At 50.1% G+C, this 5645-nt stretch overlaps 1 long non-coding RNA gene across 2 annotated transcripts; it reads left to right on the forward strand.

Moving 5' to 3' along the window:
• The first annotated feature begins 1010 nt into the window (after window positions 1-1010).
• On the forward strand, window positions 1011-3258 carry LOC127921838 (uncharacterized). 2 transcript variants are annotated; one of them, XR_008109724.1, is made up of 6 exons: window positions 1011-1433; window positions 1598-1710; window positions 2261-2470; window positions 2595-2720; window positions 2892-3063; window positions 3103-3258. It is a non-coding gene; the product is annotated as an uncharacterized LOC127921838 (long non-coding RNA). The 2 variants fall into 2 exon arrangements; XR_008109725.1 differs by lacking the exon at window positions 2892-3063.
• Window positions 3259-5645: the final 2387 nt, after the last annotated feature.

Below are 5645 nucleotides of genomic sequence, written 5' to 3' on the forward strand. Positions count from 1 at the left end.
GTCAGAGAGGTCTGGTCAGAGAGGTTTAGTCAGAGAGGTCTGGTCAGAGAGGTCTGGTCAGAGAGGTCTGGTCAGAGAGGTCTGGTCAGAGAGGTTTAGTCAGAGAGGTTTAGTCAGAGAGGATTAGTCAGAGAGGTCTGGTCAGGACTGGTCTGAGAACATTATCCTAACTGTTAAGAGAGGTTCAGCCCTCTGGTCTCAGTATTGGAGGACACAGGAACTAGGGTCCAAAATATCACCCTATTCCCTATAAAGTGCACTACTTTAGACCAGAGCCCTATGGGGTAGGGCACTACTTTAGACCAGAGCCCTATGGGATAGGGCACTACTTTAGACCAGAGCCCTATGGGATAGGGCACTACTTTAGACCAGAGCCCTATTGGGGTAGGGCACTACTTTAGACCAGAGCCCTATGGGGGTAGGGCACTACTTTAGACCAGAGCCCTATGGGGTAGGGCACTACTTTAGACCAGAGCCCTATGGGGTAGGGCACTACTTTAGACCAGAGCCCTATGGGGTAGGGCACTACTTTAGACCAGAGCCCTATGGGGTAGGGCACTACTTTAGACCAGAGCCCTATGGGGTAGGGCACTACTTTAGACCAGAGCCCTATGGGGTAGGGCACTACTTTAGACCAGAGCCCTATGGGGTAGGGCACTACTTTAGACCAGAGCCCTATGGGGTAGGGCACTACTTTAGACCAGAGCCCTATGGGATAGGGCACTACTTTAGACCAGAGCCCTATGGGGTAGGGCACTACTTTAGACCAGAGCCCTATGGGGCAGGGCACTACTTTAGACCAGAGCCCTATGGGGCAGGGCACTACTTTAGACCAGAGCCCTATGGGGTAGGGCACTACTTTAGACCAGAGCCCTATGGGGTAGGGCACTACTTTAGACCAGAGCCCTATGGGATAGGGCACTACTTTAGACCAGAGCCCTATGGGATAGGGCACTACTTTAGACCAGAGCCCTATGGGGTAGGGCACTACTTTAGACCAGAGCCCTATGGGGCAGGGCACTACTTTAGACCAGAGCCCTATGGGGTAGGGCACTACTTTAGACCAGATCCCTATGGAGTAGTGCACTACGTAGTGAAGAAGAAGGTGCCATTTGGGAAACAGAAAAATCTTGCCTGGCCAGGAACAAGTCATTCCTCCATGGTAACGTTGTGGTTACGGATCGGAGAACACAACAGTGATGCATCATGGTCCGTTTCCTGTGTTCTATTCAGGAGGACTTTGTTGTGGCGAAACAAAACCACAGAGACCATTAACTTCCCAGCTACGCCTCACCCAGGTCACATGACAGGGGCTTGGACTCTACAAATCTTTCATTGGGAGTATTTTAACCTCTTGTGTTGTTTGGTGGTTTGGTAGTATCGCTGTCAGACAGAGAAATATGTTGAGAAGGATTATAGCCACAGACAGCAAGGTACTAGGAGACAGGCTGGATGAGATCTTTAAGGGCCCTCGGCAAGGTACTAGGAGACAGACAGACAGGCTTGATGAGATCTTTAAGGTCAGGGCCCTCAGCAAGGTACTAGGAGACAGACAGACAGGCTTGATGAGATCTTTAAGGTCAGGGCCCTCACCAAGGTACTAGGAGACAGACAGACAGGCTTGATGAGATCTTTAAGGGCCCTCAGCAAGGTACTAGGAGACAGACAGACAGGCTTGATGAGATCTTTAAGGTCAGGGCCCTCAGCAAGGTACTAGGAGACAGACAGACAGGCTTGATGAGATCTTTAAGGTCAGGGCCCTCAGCAAGGTACTAGGAGACAGACAGACAGGCTTGATGAGATCTTTAAGGGCCCTCACCAAGGTACTAGGAGACAGACAGACAGGCTTGATGAGATCTTTAAGGTCAGGGCCCTCAGCAAGGTACTAGGAGTCAGACAGACAGGCTTGATGAGATCTTTAAGGGCCCTCAGCAAGGTACTAGGAGACAGACAGACAGGCTTGATGAGATCTTTAAGGGCCCTCACCAAGGTACTAGGAGTCAGACAGACAGGCTTGATGAGATCTTTAAGGGCCCTCAGCAAGGTACTAGGAGTCAGACAGACAGGCTTGATGAGATCTTTAAGGGCCCTCAGCAAGGTACTAGGAGACAGACAGACAGGCTTGATGAGATCTTTAAGGGCCCTCAGCAAGGTACTAGGAGACAGACAGACAGGCTTGATGAGATCTTTAAGGGCCCTCACCAAGGTACTAGGAGTCAAACAGACAGGCTTGATGAGATCTTTAAGGGCCCTCAGCAAGGTACTAGGAGACAGGCAGACTGTGTTCCCTTCACTAAGGTGTGATATCTCTCCTAACCAGCTGGTTAATGTCACTAAGGTGTGATATCTCTCCTAACCAGCTGGTTAATGTTCCCTTCACTAAGGTGTGATATCTCTCCTAACCAGCTGGTTAATGTCACTAAGGTGTGATATCTCTCCTAACCAGCTGGTTAATGTTCCCTTCACTAAGGTGTGATATCTCTCCTAACCAGCTGGTTAATGTCACTAGGTGTGATATCTCTCCTAACCAGCTGGTTAATGTTCCCTTCACTAAGGTGTGATATCTCTCTAACCAGCTGGTTAATGTCACTAAGGTGTGATATCTCTCCTAACCAGCTGGTTAATGTCACTAAGGTGTGATATCTCTCCTAACCAGCTGGTTAATGTCACTAAGGTGTGATATCTCTCCTAACCAGCTGGTTAATGTTCCCTTCACTAAGGTGTGATATCTCTCATAACCAGCTGGTTAATGTCACTAAGGTGTGATATCTCTCCTAACCAGCTGGTTAATGTTCCCTTCACTAAGGTGTGATATCTCTCCTAACCAGCTGGTTAATGTCACTAAGTGTGATATCTCTCCTAACCAGCTGGTTAATGTTCCCTTCACTAAGGTGTGATATCTCTCCTAACCAGCTGGTTAATGTCACTAAGGTGTGATATCTCTCCTAACCAGCTGGTTAATGTTCCCTTCACTAAGGTGTGATATCTCTCCTAACCAGCTGGTTAATGTCACTAAGGTGTGATATCTCTCCTAACCAGCTGGTTAATGTTCCCTTCACTAAGGTGTGATATCTCTCTAACCAGCTGGTTAATGCCACTAAGGTGTGATATCTCTCCTAACCAGCTGGTTAATGTCACTAAGGTGTGATATCTCTCCTAACCAGCTGGTTAATGTTCCCTTCACTAAGGTGTGATATCTCTCCTAACCAGCTGGTTAATGTCACTAAGGTGTGATATCTCTCCTAACCAGCTGGTTAATGTCACTAAGGTGTGATATCTCTCCTAACCAGCTGGTTAATGTCACTTAAGGTGTGATATCTCTCCTAACCAGCTGGTTAATGTCACTAAGGTGTGATATCTCTCCTAACCAGCTGGTTAATGTTCCCTTCACTAAGGTGTGATATCTCTCTAACCAGCTGGTTAATGTCACTAAGGTGTGATATCTCTCTAACCAGCTGGTTAATGTTCCCTTCACTAAGGTGTGATATCTCTCCTAACCAAGGGGGAGAGAAGAGAGGTAGAGAAAGAGAGAGGGGGAGAGAAGAGAGGGGATAAGAGAGAAAGAAAGAGGGGGAGAGAAGAGAGGGAGAGAAAGAGAGAGGGGGAGAGAAGAGAGGGAGGAGAAGAGAGAGGGATGAAGTGTGAGTGGGGTGATGAGAGAGGGATGAAGTGAGTGGGGTGATGAGAGAGGGGTGAAGTGTGAGAGGGGTGATGAGAGAGGGTGAAGTGTGGAGAGGGTGATGAGAGAGGGATGATAGTGCGAGGGAGGAGTAGAGAGAGGGATGAAGTGAGAGGGTGATGAGACCAGGGATGAAGTGTGAGTGGGGTTAATGAGAGAGGGGTGAAGTGTGAGAGGGGTGATGAGAGAGGATGAAGTGCGAGGGAGGAGTAGAGAGAGGGATGAAGTGAGAGTGGGGTGATGAGAGAGGGATGAAGTGCGAGGGAGGAGTTAGAGAGAGGGATGATAGTGCTAAGGGGAGGAGAAGAGAGAGGGATGAAGTGTGAGTGGGGTGATGACTAAGAGGGATGAAGTGTGAGTGGGGTGATGAGAGAGGGGTGAAGTGTGAGAGGGGTGATGAGAGAGGGATGAAGTGCGAGGGAGGAGTAGAGAGAGGGATGAAGTGAGAGTGGGGTGATGAGAGAGGGATGAAGTGCGAGGGAGGAGTAGAGAGAGGGATGAAGTGCGAGGGAGGAGAAGAGAGAGGGATGAAGTGCGAGTGGGGTGATGAGAGAGGGGTGAAGTGTGAGTGGGGTGATGAGAGAGGGATGAAGTCTGAGTAGGGTGATGAGAGAGGGGTGAAGTGAGGGAGGAGAAGAGAGAGGGATGAAGTGCGAGTGGGGTGATGAGAGAGGGGTGAAGTGTGAGTGGGGTGATGAGAGAGGGATGAAGTGAGTGGGGTGATGAGAGAGGGGTGAAGTGTGAGTGGGGTGATGAGAGAGGGATGAAGTGTGAGTGGGGTGATGAGAGAGGGGTGAAGTGCGAGGGAGGAGAAGAGAGAGGGATGAAGTGTGAGGGAGGAGAAGAGAGAGGGATGAAGTGTGAGTGGGGTGATGAGAGAGGGGTGAAGTGCGAGGGAGGAGAAGAGAGAGGGATGAAGTGCGAGGGAGGAGAAGAGAGAGGGATGAAGTGCGAGGGAGGAGAAGAGAGAGGGATGAAGTGTGAGGGAGGAGAAGAGAGAGGGATGAAGTGTGATGGAGGAGAAGAGAAAGGGGGAGCTGCATTTTTCAACTGTAAAAAGTCAACAGGGCAGATAAATGTTTAAGGCTCTTACCGTCTGGCTTGGGCCCAGTCTTCATGTTTATGGTACCCTTCATAGCCGACACCGACCAGGACAGGCTGGGCCGGGCAGGGTGTGACTCGGTCTCCATGACAACCACGATCTGGGCGGTGCGGAGGGACACCTTGTGGAAGGGTGCCAGGGATCTTAGGGAGCTGAGGTGGGAGGGGTCGGGACGAGGGGGAGAGGAGGACGAGGTCCTACTGGGGGAGGAATGAGGGGTGGAGGGGGGTTTGGGAGCCTCCCAGTAGTGATGAGGTAGGACCCTCCTCAGGTAGGCTTTGGTCTGCTCCAGTTTCACCAGCGTAGGGTTCACCTTCAGGGGCCGGGACAGCTCCACGTTCAGCTCCGCTGACAGAACAGAAGACAGGGTTACCGTAAACTAAATATTAACAGAAGAGAGACATGAGACAGTTACCGTAAAACGAAATATTAACAGAAGACAGAGTTACCGTAATTCTAAATATTAATAGGAGACAGGAGACAGTTACCGTAAAACTAAATATTAACAGAAGACAGAGTTACCGTAAAACTAAATATTAACAGAAGACAGAGTTACCGTAATACTAAATATTAACAGAAGACAGTTACCGACAAGACAGAGTTACCAATCGGGCCAGCCCAGCTCAATGCTACCACCAACCGGGCAGCTCAATGGCACCACCAACCGGGCCAGCCCAGCTCAATGGCACCACCAAATGGGCCAGCCCAGCTCAATGGTATCATCAACGGGCCAGCCCAGCTCAATGGTACCACCTCACCAACTGGGCAATGGGCCAGCTCAATGGTACCACCAACCGAGCCAGCCAGCTCAATGGTACCACCAACTGAGCCAGGCCAGCTCAATGGTACCACCAACTGAGCCAG

Source organism: Oncorhynchus keta, unplaced genomic scaffold, assembly GCF_023373465.1.
Source record: "Oncorhynchus keta strain PuntledgeMale-10-30-2019 unplaced genomic scaffold, Oket_V2 Un_contig_23814_pilon_pilon, whole genome shotgun sequence".
NCBI lineage: Eukaryota > Metazoa > Chordata > Actinopteri > Salmoniformes > Salmonidae > Oncorhynchus > Oncorhynchus keta.